This window comes from Astatotilapia calliptera, chromosome 15 (assembly GCF_900246225.1).
Source record: "Astatotilapia calliptera chromosome 15, fAstCal1.2, whole genome shotgun sequence".
NCBI classification, from domain to species: Eukaryota; Metazoa; Chordata; class Actinopteri; order Cichliformes; family Cichlidae; genus Astatotilapia; species Astatotilapia calliptera.
In genome coordinates this window covers 37,222,903-37,242,630 of record NC_039316.1, presented here as the reverse complement: position 1 = coordinate 37,242,630, position 19,728 = coordinate 37,222,903, and the positions used below count along the sequence as shown (strand labels likewise).

General features: G+C 40.7%; 1 protein-coding gene across 2 annotated transcripts in view; it reads left to right on the top strand.

Moving 5' to 3' along the window:
• The window catches only part of negr1 (neuronal growth regulator 1), a 168,528-nt gene that overhangs the window by 58,939 nt on the left and 89,861 nt on the right, over positions 1-19,728 (top strand). The gene's annotated exons all lie outside the window — the stretch shown is intronic.

Genomic DNA, 19,728 nt, shown 5'->3' with positions numbered 1-19,728 from the left:
GCACACCTCCGCACAAGCAGCACAGTATTAATAGAAGAGGTGAGGGTCAGGAGCACTGAAGTTTGAGCAGTGATATGTGAAATGTGCAAGTGGAAATAGCTCTCCAGCTGGCGTCTCTGTTGTGACATATGGAGAGAGCTTATGAAAATTCTTTTCAGGCATGTGATCCTACCTGCAGTTTGATTTGTTTGTTGTGAGCCGTAATTGAAAGTATTTGTTTCGCCTTTATCCACGTTAAACTGGTACAAGAGCACTAGGGTTTGGAAAAGAAAAAAAAAGAGTCACATCAATTCGCAAACAGCACGGACGGCGCTTCTGTAAACTGCTATCCTGTGAGGTAGCACTTTTCGCCGGGGATAAGAAGAGTAGTCAAAACAAATCACTGTTTACCTTCTCAGGTGTCCGTCCCTGTTCAACAAGCAGCACAACATGAAAGCAGCGCGCTTTTAAAACAGTCTGTTTCCCCAAATTTCTTAATCTGCTGCCTGTAGTGTGCAAATATTAAACTGTGTGGGCGTAGAGCGGCAACTAAGGTTGGTTTCGAAGGTACAAAGTGGTGTTTGAACAATTGTGCTTGTTTGGCTGCTGATGAGAGCGCATTCACTGTACTGCCGTTCAAAAATGGCCTTTGGTTAACAATCCTAACAATCCTGTCGGTTTTAAAGGGTCACAGAATTTAAATGCTATACTCCTGGTACTTTTTTATAGGTCCTATTTTGGAGGACGGACTCCACCCCATCCATTTTCGTGTCAGTCCACAAAGTACAACGTTTCATAGAAAAATCTTTTAGTTGATTGTAACTTTCTGGCAAACCTGCAGACAAAATTGCAGGTAAACATCAGCTATCTGAGTGAAAGTTGGAGGCAAAAACTGAAATCAACAGTGAAGTCCAGGTTTTATTCTTACATATAAGAACACGTGAAAAATATGAGATTTTTTCTGTCAGCGTGATATATTTGGCATCAGTAAATCTCAAACGGAGACAGGATTAGAAGAAAGTGAAAGATCGCACTGACTTTGTGGAGCTGCACCGACACAGCTCTGCTGATCCGTCTGTGCAGGTTAGCATAATAAAGTTACAGCAGGTGGATAGATAGTGCATAGAGCTACAGATTAGATTTAGTGTGTAACCTCCTTCTTGGGCCGGTTGTCGTCACTTTGCTGAAAAACTTTTCTGGTTGAAACTCGGCCTTTCCGATTCTGCTGTCGTCACCTTCCTGTTTGTTGTTACCTGCGTCAACTGTGACCACATCACAGCCCCATAACTGTTCATGCTGGCGCTTGACTCCCTGCAGTCTTCTTCTTAATGATGGATGTTATGTGTGCTGAATCAGTGCTGATGTAAAACAGAAGAAGTTGAAGCGTTTTCTCCAGAAAGTCTCATCTTTTCAAGCCGTTGTAGCAGCTTCCTGTCTATAATCTGGGAATCTTTGAGCTTCACTCATCTATCAATTAAAAGGTGGTAAATCTGACCTACTCGTACACGCGGGTCTCCACACCAGCCACTACAGCTGCGGCGTGTGCCTCAGGTAATTAAAACTAAAGAGTGCACGGCAAGCTAAAACAACATCACAGAGTGGGGCGTGCCACCATTCACAAAGATGACAACAGCAAGCAAAAACAGGTCAATATAATTGGCTGTGCGAATGCAAGCAGAAAAAAACAAGCGCCCTGAAAGTTTGTAGTTCTCCGGGCAGCTCCCTGGTGAGCTGGTACCCTCAGAGTCATGAGAAGTCTTTAGTGCAAATGCACCTTATCTAATTTCTTTTTAATCTCTCATCAAGAAATTGAGCGTCCATAGCCTCACTTATTGTTTGTTAATGAAGATAGGCTTAAACCTTTAATATAAATGCAGAGTTCTATCAGCACTTGTCAACTCCTCAGAGCACCGCAGCGCCTCTGCAGTTATAGCCACTGTGCTATAGCTGAAAGGTCAGAGGGGCAAATCCCGCCTCTGCCAATGTGTCCATCAGCAGTCTTGAGTCTTGTTAGCGTTTCCTCAAGTGAAAGCATACACCCCCAGACGCACGCACACACCAACACAAGCACACAGGCGTTCGCTTCCTCTCAGCGAATGATGAATTTACTTCTAGAAATGTGTCTGTTCACTTTAAAGAGATTCCTCAAACTGGCCTTGAATACTGATTTTATAAAGTAGATCACATATCAGTAAGATGGGGCACGAAACACTGTTCTGCATGTCCCTTCCTGTGTAGGTAATAAAAGTGGCCATTGGCATTCAGTTGCCTTTATTAAAGGTTGACGCATCAAACTTTTTCTGAAAAGTACATTTTCTGCAGTTTGTTTTTTTTTAGGAAAAGTCATTTTGAAAAGGCACACAGAAGCTTGAAATTGTATTATATCTGTAAGCTCAGTAATACAGAATGATTGTGCTTCTTATGTTGAACTTTTAGGAGCTGGAATTTCAATGAGATCCATGCAGTAAGATGTGTAATGCAAATTTTTAATGGGGGGGTGCAAATGGGCACTGGTATTAGTAAGACTGCTTGGGGTTAGGTACCAGGAGAGAAAAGGTCAACACATCCCTATAAGTTAGGGCTAATTGCTGGTCAAAAGGTTATAATGAAAGCACCTTTGTCTGGAGGTTATAATAAGAAAATCTCATACTTTTTTTACACTAACCTATTGTGTTCACATTGTTGAATTTGCCCCATTGAGCAGCCGTTATAAGCAATTCTAGGATTGACTAGAGTGGAGGGAAGAGAGTGAAGACTGCTTTTATTTGCTGATATGCACATGGACAGAACGCACATAGCGTTGCTTTCCCTGCTCGGGCCACATTTTACAGGTACACCATGTTTCTGAATATGTATGTGATAAACTGTAATCAGCTGCTTGGCAGGCAGTAATGTGAGCTGCACGACCGTCATGTTTTTGTAGGCGTTGGTTTTCCGAAGAACAGTTTGTAATGGGAATCTTACCAGGGGTGTTGTGGGTCATGGCAGCTCCTCACCACTGGCCATATGGCCACAATCAAACCGAAGCTAATGTGCCAGCTGTCAGCTGCATAATAAGTCTTGGAATGGCTAGAATTCCTGATGGATGTGACATAATGGCTAAGATTTGGCAAAAGTTTGACCTACAAATAGCAACTGTTGTTCGCAAATGTAACATGTTGACCATCAAAGTCAGTGATGTCTGAGAACTGCATTTTATTTCACATAAACAATAACGAGGCTGAACAGAAGCTGTTTAGCAGAGAGCCTGCAGCTTCGTTAAACCTGTAGTGTAGGACAAAGACTGGGTAGTGATAGCAGAAAACAAAAATATCTGAACGCTATATGAAGGGATGTGGTCACTGTTTCCTTGATGGATGATGAGCGGACGATATAATCATGTGAAAAAGTGTAAAACATGGAGATCCCTAAATGTACTATCAGCTTTCAGTAAAGCTTGATGGTGTTTTGATTGTGTTATGTATCTAAATCTGTTGAGTCATCAGGCAAATGGACAGACAGCTCTGTGTATCTGAGAGGGAGCTGCAGGCAGGAAGTATGCTGAAATACAGATGACTACCTCCAGCTGATGAATGTCGATAGGCATGTCTTTGACAGGTCGCTAGAGCTTGTTAAAAAATTTGGTTCATTACATTGCCAGCCATTCTGTCCCAAAGCATATGTGTGGTCTTCTGGCATCTCTGCCATTTTACACCATATTGTACTTCAGTTCATTTTCTTTGTCAAAACTGTGCACTGGGAAACCTTACCTGTCACTGTGTGGTAGTTGTGTACACATGCTTAAGCCCACTCATCGAGAACAGAGGGATTTCTTTACAGATGAGATGTAGCAGAGGAGCCGCTCTGTCATGTTGCAGAGGCTTCTGGGAGCATGCTGTTTTTTTCATCTGCTGAAATGAAAGGGAAGACTTGCTAAGAAAAAAAAACAGACACTTTAATCTGAGCTTTTCAGTCCAAGCATGCAACATTTATTAATACCGCAACACAAATGTTACAGTTGACTTAAAAGGATTTCATGGCGTTGGATTTTTTTGGGGCGTTTTTACTTTGCTTGACGGTGCACCATGGAAGAGTAACATGGAAAATTGGAGCAAGAAGGGATTACTGCATGAAAATATGCAATGGTCTCAACTCATTTCAGGTGCATGGTTGGGTCTTTGAGTAGTTGATCCACCGAGCAATTATGCTTATCTGAAATGAATATCTTTGTCTGCAGTGCAGGGAGTGGCTTTCTTGCATCCGGTCATTTACAGATTTGAAAATGGAGATATTTGAATATTTCACCAAGCTGTGGGGCAGAAAAGACGAATGCTAAAATACAAGCGAGGAACATTTGCCAAAAGTTGGACATTTTTAAGGGACAGCTTGTGATGGAGATGGAAGTAATGTTCAACGCTTCGCTTCATAAATCCTTAAAATTCACCAGTCCCTTAACAATGATGACTTGGCAAATTGAGAACCCACTGAAAGTTTGTAACTTTGATAAATATGTAAAGCTGTTTTTGGAATTGTTCTACTTTTTTTCTTCTTTTTTAAAAAAACTGAATCTCCATGTGTTTCCTTTTTAGTCGTCTCTCGCTCAGCAGAAACCTTTACATTATTTATGGCAATGAGAAATAACGTCAGTTTTATACGAGCGGATGAAGACGGAGGTAAAGACGAGAATTTTTTTCCCTCCTTCTCTGGAGTCGCATCCCTCGGGATTTCTCCTTACCCGAACCTACGGCACCAGGAATCTCTAGTTATCGTCACGCTTCTTAATGCATGAATCACATGCTGCTCTATTAGAGGCTAGAGGTGGGATATGACTTTGCTGTCTTCTCTAAGAATCATTTAATCTCAGTGTGACATTTATCCCCCTCAGAGACCTTATGTCACCTCAGCAAATTAGACATTTGCATCTGTGCCCCTCCCACCCCCCATAGCTTTTTTGCAAACGGCGCCCCTGATAGGTGGGTGGAAAAATTGTTCAGAATTGCACTGGCATTACAGCTCAGAGACACACAACGCCGAGGGCACCGTCTCGGCACCACATTTTCTCTTTGTTGTCATTGCACATGGAGTAAGCTCAGTGCGCCAAAACAAAAATAGGAAGATGAGAGGACTGCGGGTCTGTCGGATGCAGAGAAGCATATTCATATTCCACAGAGTGATGCAAAGATTAAACTCAGCTCAACTCCAGATCTACTTTTTTTTTTTTTTAAATTGAAATCACAACAACAGTCCTCTGAAGGTGCCAGTGCCCGCTCGCCCTCTCTCTCTCACGTAATCTCAGCCAAAAGCAGTGATCATAAGGCCACAGGGGGTCTGCTAAATTACTAAAGGGTCCCTGTTTTCCTCCAGGTACTTTTGGCACAGGTGCCGAGCAGTTAGACCATTCTTCAAATACTCGACTTAACAAGATTAAACCAAATGGGCTCTGCCTTGTGGCTGTGCACTGATTATTGAGTGAATGCGAAATGCTCTGACCATGAAGTAACTAGTTCATGTGAACCCTGCTGTTCTTCCTCGTCTGCATATTCTCCTCTCTCCATCCCGCTTACACTAACTTAGCAGCAATCCCCCCCCCGAACAGCATCTGATGCAGGATACTGAAAGATTGGCATCAGGCCCAGCCCGCCCCTTCTGTACATCACATAAGCGGCCTCCTCCTCAGCCGCCATTCTATTCCTCGCTCTCGGTTAATTAAGATTGTAGATGTGATAATGCATTAAATATGCACAGCACCTCTCATCTAAGAATATCTTGTCACAGCGAGGAAGGGGAAAGAAGCATACTTCCTTTCACCATCAGTAGCTGCTCACACAGGCATTGGAAATGCATTTCAAGGTTTCATCACCATGAATTTGTTAAGAGAAATCTTGTTCACATAATGCAGTATGTCTAAAGATATAGGATTTCATGTGGGATTTTACATGTTGCCCTGGCGTGGTGTATTGCTTCGTAGGGGTTAACGTTTTTCAAAAATGTGAGCAGTAATCCTGTATGTGATGAAAATGCTTTGGACATTAATATGGATCAAAGCGGATCCACAGTGAAAAGTCGCCCACGCCCATGGAGTGAGTCAGCCTGGAAAGAGTGTTTCACAGCGAGAAGAGAAATGGAGGGTTAAACCTCCGGTTGCAGCTCCTCTCTTTAATGTCAGCGCAGAAGCAGTGTGTAATTACATGGCATAAAAAGACCAAGCAAATCGCAGTTTATTCGTAATGTGCTATGATTCTGTCAGTCTCATTAATTGTTGGGTGCTTTTAAAAAAAAGATTTCATTTTCTCGTGACCTGAGCCCGAAAATACAGTCCTGTCAAGCATCGCTAAAGCACCTCTGTGACAAAATCCACACAGCGAATGCCTTTGCGTTGCCATTTCTCCTTCACTGACTGTCACAAACTCCACTTGAGTAATAGTGACATCGATGTTATAAAATTTACACGTAATTGCAACCTAGCTCTGCTTTGCTCTTGATTCAATTTCAAACAGATTGCTCCCACTGCACATATTGGTTAAACAATTTTCCTTTTAAACTCGATGTCAAGTAGCTTAAAAAGTTTAAAGTTAACTTCTGCATATTTCAGTGAAACTGAAACACGGCGGGACATTTTGTCAACAGTCGATGCAGCTTACCTGAAGATTAAACTGAATGCTGCTATTAGATTAGACATTTACTCTAATAGTCTACAAGCGTTACAAGGAATGAACAATCAGAGGAGTAATTTTCCTGTATAAGCAGTCATTTCAGCCGATAAGGACAGAAATGCAGCTTTTTTATTTTTAAATGAGTAATAAACATGATCTTTATCTCTGTGTGCGTTGGACTCAACCTGCAACTCAACTGATTGAACTTTGACGACTGCGCTCTGTGACACGCCTTCGCACGAAGGCCTACTGTCGCCTACTGTACAGCTGCGCTAAGCTCAAGCACACGATGAAGGAAAACATTCTGTGATTATCGGAGTTCTGTGAACTGGTTTACGTGCATATAGAGGGACTTCCAGTCTTTGCGTAAGTCATTGCTTTCAACAGCTGCGGGGACCTCGGGAGGAAAGCAGTGTTGTGGGAACGACACACTCTTCACTACTAAGGTATAACAATGTATATAAAGCAATGTGGAGACCAATGCCGAGCATTTTATAGCTGTAGTGTGTTACACTTGATGTTTTTAGTCACATTAACCAAAGTTACATTTTAGCTGAGCTAGAATTACTGTTACAACTAGAAATTTTATTAAGATAAAATTTGATTTTAATTAAAAAAAGATGAATTACACTGAGATTATTGACTTATCTAGTTTTATCTAGTTTTAGATGAAAGACTTGTTGCATGATGATTGCTATCAAAGTGGAAAACAGACACTTTGACAACATTACTGCAATAGCTTCTAATGCCTGTGAAAAGATGTTCTATGAACAGGGAATAGTGAATCAGCATCAGCTGGAATAACTGAGTATCAAGGCCTCAGTGGAATAATAATGCACTGAAACAATGTGGCTGCCATTTATATTGCAGGGGAAAGTGTGGAGAGAATATGAGTGCGTCTAAAGGAACAGATTTGCCATTATGGCCCCTGACATTTAGTTAGCCACCAATCATTGCACGTTTGTGTGTGTGTGTGTGTGTCTCTGTGTGGGTGTCTGTGTTTGTGAATTTTTATCTAAGCTCTTGTAAATTTCTCTCATCGTGCATGCAGCAATATATATTTGTACAACTGCATGCACATGTGCGCGTGTGTGCAGTTGGTTGAGCATCTGCATGAGCCTAAAGTGAATCCTCATTATGAAAATGGCTGATATTAGGCATTGTTAATTAAAATGAGTGAGGTTAAAGGTCAGCCGCTCAGCTCTCACGTCTGTCTTCTCTAGAGAATAGAGAATAGAGGCAGCTTGAGTGGAGAAAACTTTCATTTGGAGCCTTGAACGGTATTCACAGGTAAAAGAGCTTAACATGAAATTTACCTCCACGTTGTCACTTTTTACGTCTGTAAATTCCTCAAAATTACATTCCACGTGATCTATTATGTAAAAATGTAATTGCCTTGTGCATGCTGGTTTTATTTTATTAACAATAAAATATGGAGTGATGTTTATTTTTATACTTTTTGTACTTTGAAATGTATGCGCTGTATAGCTTTATTCTCCAGATTATAGTAATGGGTTTGTTTCCACCGAAAACCACAGAATGTAGAGTTACTCCCCGTGAATTTTCTTGGATGGTGTCCCACTTCAATTATCCTCTGGTTTTTTTCATGTGTTCTCTGCATGCCTGTACTCGTGGATAACATTAGATTAATGGGCAGGAAAAATAAATCTCTGCTGTCACTCATTGTTGCCGATAGCCATAAATATTCAATAAATTACCTCGAGTCGTGAAAGTGCACAGACACTCCAGCTTAGATAACACCTTTAATGCCGGGAAGGCCAAAATTGTTTTAAAAAGAGTCGAGCATGTGAGAAAACATTACACGAGTCAACATGCATAAGATGTATAATTTAATTAAAATATAATAGAAATAAACTTGAAAAGTGATTTAATGAATCATGGGTAGCTGTAGCTGCTTAAACCAAAGCTTTATTTACTTCAGGTAAAGCGGGAACTTGGCCTTTATTTGAACCAAGACCTAATTAGGCTTTAATTCCAGTTTCCTCTCTTTTAACTGTTAATTGTGTCTTATTCAAGTAAAAAGCCTCGCTGTTAACTCTCAGTGCCTTTTTTCTTTAATTAGCCTTTTCTTAAACTTCATGTCTGGCTGTTGTCATGGTGAGTTCGACATGTTTTACATTGTCACAGCATTTGTGCTGGAACAATATAGGCATACCACGCTAGAAGAATTAGCAGACTGAATTCCCCATTATGTTTCCACATCGTCATCTCGTTTGATGCGGGTGATGTTGTTCATCTTGTCTCATTAGGTGCAATAAAATCATGATTTAAGACTTCTGAGAACCTTTGAGTTTGTTGAGTTGTCAAAATTAGTCACTTGTTGTTGTCGTCTCGTGCTGTTTTTCTTTTTCTTTTTTTAATTTTGTCTGTGACACATTCTTATTCCCGCTTACACACCTCAGATTAGTCTGGTTGTTTTTTTCAGTGCAGGAAGGAGGGATTAATGATCAAATAAAAAGCAGTTAGATGTAGGAAAAAGGTCTTGTATGAATGTGAGAATGAGACATGTAGAGTAATCCATTTACTGTTGTGATGTCCTAAATAATTAAACTTGACCCCACCTGCAAGTAGTTCGTATTAAGTGCTGATCAGTGTTTACTCTGTCAGTAGTTTAGAAAACAGACAAACCAAATAACGATAAATCAGGGACACATTTTACTGCTGTGACCAACTGTGGTGATGACGGGGAGGCACGGCGAGATGACAATCGACACAGTAGAACCAGTAACTGCAGAGCAGAAACAGAGATACCTGCAGGAAGTCGAGCAGGGAGTTGAGCAGTCGAGTCCTGGTCCTGTTCGACTAAAACACGATCAGGGAAACAAAGAGTAATCAATAAAACTTACCAGAAACGATTTTAACGTGGCTCCAACTATGACTTTTGTTGGTTTTTTCTACCTGACTGATCTTCGGTAGAACAGAGGGATTTGGACTTTAACATTTTGTGATGACTGTTTTTCTTTTGGTTTGTTTAAAAGTCATACGTAGTCGTATATAAACCCTGATTGCTTTTCAAATGAAAATGTCTATTTCATTTTCATGACATTACCCAGTCCTTGCCCAGTTTTTCCTGCCACATGCCGTCCGATTTGAACTTTTGAACATGCGTGCTACTCTGGCATCGTTCTCCCCCTAAGCCTGACTGACTGTTCACACAGTCAGTCAGGCTTAGACGTGTCAGCCCATGGCTTTTGTGGTGTTAAACATTTGGTTCTCAGAGGTGTAAATCACAACAGAAATAAGAATTCTCTCACTTGTGTGTGGATACAAGCGTGCTTGTCCTCTAGGCTGTGTTTATCATACAGCATAACCTTCATCAATGGTGGGATGGCTGTGAAACTGATTTGCTGGGGGGGAAACACTGGCAGACATCTCAGAGATATACTGGCCCTAATTGGGCAGATAAATATCACAGGCTGCGCTCTCTGGCCTTACAGCACTGTTGCATACATCACCCTGAATGTAAACTGACCACCAGCAGTGGGGTGCCGCCCGCCTGTCTCGTCCGCGAGATTTATCTTCTGCCCAAAGTGCAATTAAAGAGCAGGGAGAGATTTCCTCTTTGTTGGCTTCCTTGACTACTAGCTGTCGTAGAAGTCTGGTCACAGAGACCCTCCGTCTTTGTTAGATTCAACGAGCCCTCCAACTAAGCGACTGCATCAGACCTTTTTTTGCCTTACCGTCTCAAAGAATCACATTTTTGACATGCAGGATTGTTCCACTTTTAGGTCAAAAGTGGTTTAGGTCAAAATCCACTCAAGGATAAGACTGTTTTAGAAAGTCTATGCACACATTTTAGACAGATGGACAGATAGACAGACAGATAGATAGAAAATTCCTCAGCAGCTCACATAAACACATATACAGAACAAATTTGCTACACCAATGTACAGAAAAAAATAGAAACAGATGTTAAAAGAGCTGTGTATTGTAATGTAGCCTCCTCACTACCATACAATAAATAGCCGTGGACTTTTGGTAGTTTATCAACAAAATAAATGTGTGTGAATGACTGGATGTGTAAAGCGCTTTGGGGTCCTTAGGGACTAGTAAAGCGCTATATAAATACAGGCCATTTACCATTTAAATATTAAACTTAAAATAATCTTTAGATGATAAAAATAATCATCAGTTCACTACTGTAGTGCAATGAAAATCTACGCACTAGATTTATACATGCTTGAATTACAGTAGCTATGTACTAGTAGTCTAACCATGACATTCAACCTACATGTTCTGGATACTGCAGCATTCATCTGTAGTGACCTGACACATGATGTATTATCATAGACACAAAAACAGGCAAATCAGAGGTGGGATGCTTATTTAAAATGATCAGAGTCCTGGTGTTCTGTATTAACATCTTTATCTTTCGAGACTAACAGCGTAAACAAATAGCAGGAACTGACATCTGTATTCGGCAAAGTAGCTGATAGTTTTTAATAATGAGCAACTTATTGAATATTCATGACTTTGGCCTTTCCAAAGCTCTCACTGGACAGGAATTGCCCTGTATTACCTACGTGTTTTTTAATCCAAATCTCCCTTTACCAACCCATGGGGACGACTGTGAAGAAAAGCAGTTGATACAGGAGCACCATCAGAATGAATGGAGCACACACAGATAATACACGTGCTGTATGCAGACACTTTCAGTGTTTGTGGTTGTGCACAGATGTGCATACTACATAGATGCACCCCCCCACACACACACAAACTCTGAGTGTAATCACTAATCCTCTTATGCACTTGAACCTTGAATTGTTTTGGCAGCCGATGCTATTTATCACGGACTTATATGACTCACCAATGAGAGGAATAAATCATGACTGAGGGAGACAGAAGGAGAGGAAGTGAGTTTGACAAACAATCCACGAGTGCGTTTCGACGCGATTCCAACTTTCCCGGACAGTTCGTCGCACTTCATGAAAATGTAGATTTCTTTTGCTCCACATGGCCCAGTCACAGGGATACGTAGCAATATTTCACAGTAATTGCACTACAAATGGACAAACAAAGGCAGGGCAGTGCGCATTGCTTTGATGGTTAAGGGTCTTCCAGAAGCCCAGTGGAGATTATGTTAATGTGCTCAAAGACGCTCATCAGAACTCTCAAGGGCACTCTGACAAGTATGATGAAAAGCACAGAAAGGCATCTTAAATTTAGATTCACTGAGAAACTGGGTAGTTGAAAAACAGCATCTCTAAAATCGCACACACAAGACAGTGTTCGGTATCAGCGATCATTTTATGTATCTACTCCCTGAGATGTACGCGCTATAGACGAAAACTACAGCTGCTTGGCGCTATTTCAACAGGGTTGGTATTTTGCATCTTAAAGCTACAGTGTGTACAATCTCACCACTAGATGTCAGTATATTGCAGATTGCAGTCAACTGAATTCCGTTTTCTTCACAACCCTAGCTACGGTGGACGTTGTAGGACAAGCAGTTCTGGCCACCATTCATCTTTAGTGAGTTTAAACTATCAGTCAGCATTTTATCTCACCTGGCGCCCATGTGTTCACTATAGAGGAGGCCGTGAAAGTTTGTAAAAGGAGTCTTGATACGAGTCAGCAAAGCTCACTTCTGTCTGATGACAGAGAAACGGAGGTGAGCCGATGTTTTTACCCCCGTTAGCCGACATTAGGACCTGCTGTTCTTGCAATGTCATTCTGTCATTTTTGCAATGTGAAATTTAATAAAACTGTTTTTCAAAAGCAATTAGGACACATTAGGACTTTCAGGACACAGCCTAACGTTAGCTGGCATAATGTTAGTTTATAACCAGCTGTTGTTGTTTTTTTAGCTAGCTCGCTGTCAGCTGCACTGGGACAGGAGGGTCTCACGTCTGATCTGCTGACAGTAACTAAGTGTAACAATGTCAGGAACAAATAAGCATGTTTATGAATGTTTTTGTGTGTTAGAGCCCTGAATTCAGTTCAGGTGATAAGGCTTGAGGTGAGGAGGAAGCGGATGAGGTGGAAAAGAGGAAGGAGGAGTAGAAAGTCATAATGAGCTAGATGATTAAACGTTAAATGGTCATATACAACTGAAAGAGCTGTTTGTGATCTGTAAGTAACTCACTTGGCCTATATGTTTGTAGCCTGTCTCTAGCCAGATACATACAAGGCGATTGTGAAGAATGGCCATCTCTGACACTGTACTCAAGGTGGTGGCTTCTTGTGAATGAAGTTTATGGGAATGCATCAATTTAATAGAAAACGTAATTACACAATCACTTTTATGAGTACAGCATTTTTGTTTTCTATTAGATAACTACTTTTAACTAATAATCCACATTTTTTTTCCTAAATAATGAAACACAAAGACCTACTGATGAGCAACAGGCCAATAAAGAGCAGATCCAAACACCCACTGAGCTCAGCTCTTTTGTTATGACTGTGTGTGTGTGCTAGCTGCAAACGGCTTTCTCCCCATTAATCAAGACCCAGGCTCTAAAGGTTGAACTTTGACCTTTAGGATCAGTGACAGATGGAGGCCAAGATTGTGTCCCATCACATTATTAGTTCATACACACAAGCTAAGAGCTGAGATGCACCCATAGCAGTGGTCATTTAATCCCTGGCTCACATTTTGCAGCCTGAAAGCTGCATGCCCTCTCACAGTCTCTCTGTTTATTTGTGACAGTAAACTATTTAAGGGGCCTGTGAGTAGCCACACCAATCAGAGACACTTTGCTGCCATGCAGCTAATTGAAAAACCAGCAATCATCCTTGAGATTTTAGTGTCCCACACGTAGAGGAATTTTGTTTATAAGCAAGATGCTGTGGCTTTAAAGACGCTGATTAGCATGAATAAATTAGATAGCTTATCTTTGAATTACATGGCCAGTGCAGCTCTCCCATTGAAGATTAATTGCCTCTCACAAGGTATTTCGAAAAGTTCATTTTCATCAATTGATTTCCCTTAATTCACGAAATCCCCAGAAGTGCATGAAATTGGTAACAAGCTCTCCATAATCACGCTTTGTGCATCGTTAACCTCACTGGCAATTACTCATCATATGTATTGGTTGTGACATTTGCGGAAGCATGTTATTTTTGCACCATTAGGTCATGACAGGATTATTATCATAAAGTTATGGTTAATTACAAGTTGAATAGAAACGGTGTCTATAGTTTCCTCACATTGCTGCACAGGGCAAAGCGTGTTCTCAGCATGTTTGATTTTACTTTCACAATTCTTTTTGTCTTTTATCGCCTTGATCATCTCACCAGCTCCCAAATTAATGACTCGCGTGTTATTAGAATAAATACACACAGTTTGCATGAAATACTGATAAAGTCTCAACTTCAACCTCCTGATAACAGAAGTCGTTCTGTCTAATAACACACCTTCAACGTGGTGAAAATTGTTTCGCTCTATGACTCCGGCGACGTCCATACATTGCAAGTGCATTTTGGAGGCTTGAGGTAGAATTGTCCAATGTTTGTCCGATTCTTTCTTTTTCTCCAAGGCTATCATCGCCTCACCAGTGTGTTATTGTTACCACGGTATTGGGGTCATTTCTGTTTCAGTCACACACGAATGATGCCTCGAAGCGAAAAAGTGGGCCACTGACATAAACTGAGAGGAAAAAAATAATAACTTCAGGCTTGCAACTAAAGTAATTGGCATAGATTTCACTGTGAGAATGTATGCCAGGTGCATTAACAGTGATCCAGTTATGTGTAGGTGCTTACTGAGAGTCAGCAACAAAACACAACCAGGTCACATCGACGGGAAAGACACTATCTGCTGCAGATGTAGTAGAGAGTGCACCTATGTTACAAAATACTCGACTTGTGTTTGTTTCACACATGCCAGCTTCTATCTGTATAGTGTCGCTACTGACATACAGTAAGTCATCATACTGTACCGCCATTATACACTGTCACCAGGCCCTCAAGCGAATTCGTGCAGTACATTAATCGGGTAAATCACTGGATTCATCATACTTAATGATACCATTATGGAATAATGTTCATCATCTAATGTGCACTTGCCAGGAATCTATTTGTGTCTTCAGCTATTTGCTGTGTGCTGCAGCTCCTAACGTCCTAATCCTTTATTAACCTGCCCAACATCGTAGCCACGAGGAGATCTTAGAATATGAAGAGATGCCAAAAACAGACAAGCAATAAGGGATGATGAGGTTTTATGTCTTGGTACTGCCATTCCACCAGTTAGTCCACCTCCTCAATTGCTGCTGGGCTCAAATAAATGGAAAGAAAAAGAAAACATCTCTTTTTCGGGACGTTTTTATTGCTTTTTATTATTGCCGTATGGCTGAGCGTGTGTTTTTGCTTTATTTTTTTCTGTTGAAAATTATTGAGATTGATATGTTTAATAACACTATGGGAGTTCAGCAGTTGATGTTGAAGCTAAAACTAAAGCTACTTTCAAAGTTTATAGGATTGGAGTCACGTATGGTATAACATTTGTTTAAAAGCACACAGTGCAAGCCTGTGGCACACACAAAGGTACAAACACACTAAAAAAGAATGGCATTAAACTGTCATTATCTGAGGAATCCATTGAAAACAGACTGAGGCAGGTTTTTGTGTCGTTGTTGTAATTCAAGTGGTCTGCATTTTCACTTGGCTGTTTTTACAGACTTTATAAAATCCATCTACCCCATGATGCATCATGGGGTAGATGGGACAAGGGTGTCTGGTCCTGTGAGGGATGTGCAAAACACAGGGAACTGTTTCAAGTTCACAGGGAACTATTTGATTACCTTTGACCCCAAACTGCTCAAGTTCTTGCAGACTTCTGACATGCTAGCTTTGAGGGCTGTCGTTTATGCCTGACCTTGTGTTCATGTATTATTTGACGACTTTTTTTAACAGCAGTAGTTGTCTTTGACTCTACATATTTGTCCTGCGTATCTAATCTTGCTGAGTCGGACACATTTTATTGTACGGCTCGTAGTTATAGTCCTGTATTAAACTTAATGACGACTTCTCGATATTCGATAATCATTGCTAGTTCTTGTTGGCTGATCTGCAAGTGCATTCCCTTCAGATGAGATGCTGCTGCATTTCATTAGCCAGAGTGTCCGTGTAGGTTCTCGGGCTTTCGTGTCATGGTAGTCTGAAGAGCTTGAGTTGAAAGCAACTGGACTTCTTTTTTAGGTTCTTGAAGACATTTCAACTCTCATCTGAGAGGCTTCTCCAGCATTGAAGGCTAACTGAACACTGGCCAGACTCTTTAAAAAAAGAAATAGCAGCAGTAGAGTAAGTGAAGAGCCTCCAACACTGCCACTGCTGAAAAACACAAATCCAGTAGAATAAATAAATAAAAAACATCCCATACATACATTTATTTAATAATCTACAAGAGACAGTGCCTCTATCGACCAGCACTGTGCATGACCTTCTTCACAGTTAAATTTCATGTTAAAGTAGTGCTGAAAAGTAGTACAGCTTCTTGTGCAGAATAGATTTAGACAATTCATAGGTTTGGTTATATGGTCTTATGGTGAGGACCCATTCAGACTGTTCATACTTAATTTGGGGACATAAAATTAAAAATCTTTTCCAAACTATGTGTGACAGCAAAACTTAAAAAAGAAAAGGGACCCAGATGACCCATTTCCCGTGCTGCCCTTTCAATCTGAGAAGTCCTCATTCACCTGCCAGCTGAAGAACCAATGACAGACGTGTAGGAAAACAATTCATCACAGCTGAGTAGAGCATCCCCATTGGCACTGAAGCTTGCACCAACCCTTTAGATGGTGGAAAGCCTTATTTAATGATGAAAAATCCTGCAGTAAAATGTGTTTATTCCTGCACTGGCACTCACTGTAGTTGTCACACTTGGCCTCAGCCAAGGCAGACTTAGGTAATATTTAGCTTCATAAAAAGCTGGATTATACAACAAACTCCTGGGCTGCCTCGCTGGCAGACGACTCTGGTCGAGCCTATTGATCAAGCTTGCGTTGCAAATATGTCGGTCGGTATATGCTGCTGCTCATTAGGCTGAAGGAACGTAGAACAGAGAAGGGAGACTGTCAAGAGGACAACTTTACTTTGAAATTATACCATTTTCCTTTCTTCATGCATACTGCACCTTCAGTATCTATCAACTCTGATTTATTAGGCATGCTTTTTAAGATTTGTGTATAATACATTAAAAATCACCTAATTGATTCTGAGGGCCTTTAACTGATGATGTTACACATGAGGCACAACAAACATGATAGGTTGTGTGGTCGAGCCTTTTCCTTACACTAAAGTTATTTTTTCTTCTCTCAAAAGCAGTAAAGAAAAATGTCATATCAAATAGTGACATGTTTCTCTTTCTGTTTGGATGAACTTTCCCCGAAGTTAAGTGCTACAAATTATCTGTGAATGCTTTATGACACTGCAAATGGAGGTAATCCCTTTGCGTAATATAATCTGTCACTGTTTATGTTTAGTCTCCGTGTCTGACACCTAATTAACAGAGTGGAAGGTTTTTTTTTTTTTGCTGCATGCTTTGGGGAAATGTAATTGAAAACCTTTAGGAATAGCTGTCACATTATAGAGGTGTATATTACATCCAAGAAACTTCAGTATACTTTTATGGGGTTTATGTTTCATTATTAAGTTTGGGGAAATTTGGGAGCAGGTAATTTTAGAGTTTTAAAAGCATATTTTAAGATTTCCCTGTCATTGTATCAAGTAAATCTTCCCCTAATTCACTTCCAAATTTCTTCAGGCCAATGATTAAAAAAAGGTGTCCTCCAATGAAAGAGCCTCTCTGTTTCAGTAAGATTATTGCATTGCGTTGTCTTGAGCAGTCACAACATCTTCATCTGTTTCAACACTGGCAGTGGAAAATAAAGGATGGCACTCTTTTCCTTCTTGCCTGTCCTTCCCTCTCTTTCTCACAGCTTCCTGTGACTCATCACCCGTGCTGCCGTCCATTACAGCTAGTGGCCAGGGTTCCCCTCTGTGCTCTAATTGGAAAGCTTGATGGCAGTAGGTTTAGCCAGTAATTGGGTCCTGCAATTTAGTAGCAGAAGTCATCGTGGAAAGGCCTGTCAGAATTCATGGAAGAGCCCAGTAGCGTGCACCCCCCATGTTATAATAGTGCAGCTGTAAGCATTTCCGTAATTCAAGGTGGCGTCATTACGGTTTTATTTATTCACCTGAGGCATCTGCTAGGAGGGAGATGATGCCACCCAGATCAGCTGTGGCAGCTTGTGCTCAGCACCTCCCGCAGGGCTAGAGAAGGGAAATTAGAGAGGAATGGGCAAACATGACAATCATAGCATCGTTAATGAATTAGCGCCTAAAGAAAACAACAAGCTGGTGATGTTGGTATCGAGGGAAGGGTTATATTGTTCTGCTGTTGAAGGGGTCGCACAGTCGTGACTGTTTCTGATGTTAGAGTTGGAGGAGGTGGAAAAGGGATGATACGGAGCACTCAGAGAGAGGCACCCAGGGAACAGTAATGGTACCGAACTTCACAGGCTTTCAATGTGTTAACCAAGAATTTAACAACTAAGAATTCCAGCGACGTCTTATCTCGGCAGGGAGGAACTTTTATATGAATGTCCACTTTAGTTTTGACTAGTTTTCCTCTAAGCAGCTTTGAGCAAGTGGTTGTATTTTTTATTTATGTTGAACATAGCACATGAAACAAATAAATTCATAGAACTTAGTGTTGCATTCACAGGGGGAGGATGACGTGTGCATTATATATATACAAAAAACCCAACTGGATTTATAATAATTATATATTTTTTAAATATATAGCTTTTGTAATTGCTGTGACGTTGTTGCAAAGCTTTGTTAAGCGGGCCCGACCTTTTAAGGACGAGTTACAGTACATATATACTTACACTGTGATCAGTATAGTAAGATTTATTTTTACTTCCATGTCACTGAGTTAAGTTGTCTACAGTTAGAAGCGGCTACTGCGTTATTCTGAATTAGAGGGAAGAGATTTTGAGAAAATCTTCAAACTCATCAGCGGTCTTTTAAACCATGATGTAGTATGGCTGGTCAAGCAGTTTGCTTTATTACAAAGATCCTAGAATCTTCTGGCATATACTGACTGAGAAACACAAAGTGAGCCTCAGTACACATGTTACCTTGGAGTAACTGCGTTATAGTGTTGTGAAAACGAGAGGAAATTAATCACCTCCAGCACACTGGCCGCCATTACTAAGTGTTGATTGGGTCAAGGTATTGACGATTCTGGCTTCTGAAGTGTTGGACTAACATTGTAAGAGCACCTTGATACTGCCACTTACATTCGGATATAATGCCTGAAGAATCCGTGGTGTCATTTTACCTCAGAGAGGAAGATCGTCATCACTGCTGTTGGAGGAGGCTTTTAGTTCTTTTTGTGTAAAAAATAAAGATAGAAATGTAGAAAATTCTCACTGTGGTTGGATGCTGTATTTCCGAATGCACATTTTTGCATCATGTTTCTCCATTACTATGTTATGAGACATCTATTGTGCTGTAAAATAAGATAATGGTGGACCATAACACATTCCAATCATTAACCTCACTGGATGGTTACGTTTGTGCTGATTTGGAGCAGCCAAGTAGTCGTGGGACTGGGACCCATAATATATGTCCAGTTTAATTCCTGCAGACTGGAGCTTTACTACATGTCATTTGCTGCTTTTTAATGGCCAGCAACTCTTTTGGTTGCACAAACACTTGAGTTGAGCAGGGAAATTGTCCCTTTTGTGACATTCTCAGAGTCGGCGAGGAGGATTTTCAAGAATATGCACATTATTTAATGACTTGTCAATTACACCTCGTTAGCCTGTTCTTCGGGTCCAGGTTTCAAAAACTCTCAGCTTTAGGCTTCATAAAGGGACTTCACTTATTGGTGGGTGTCCTCATGGTCACTATGTCCATTATTTTGTTTTTCTCACTTTTCTAATAAAAGCAAAAATGTCATAAATATCCACTACAGCATTCACCCACATGAGTCCAGATGGGCCACAAAGAAAGTTGAGCTATAGTCTCACCAGATAAGAAGATCTCAGTGCCAGCCCACATCAGGCATTCTATTTAAAATGCTTTAGCTTGACTGTATTTGCTGTGCTTCTGCTGCTTTGGAGGTCAGCTACTTTCATCTATT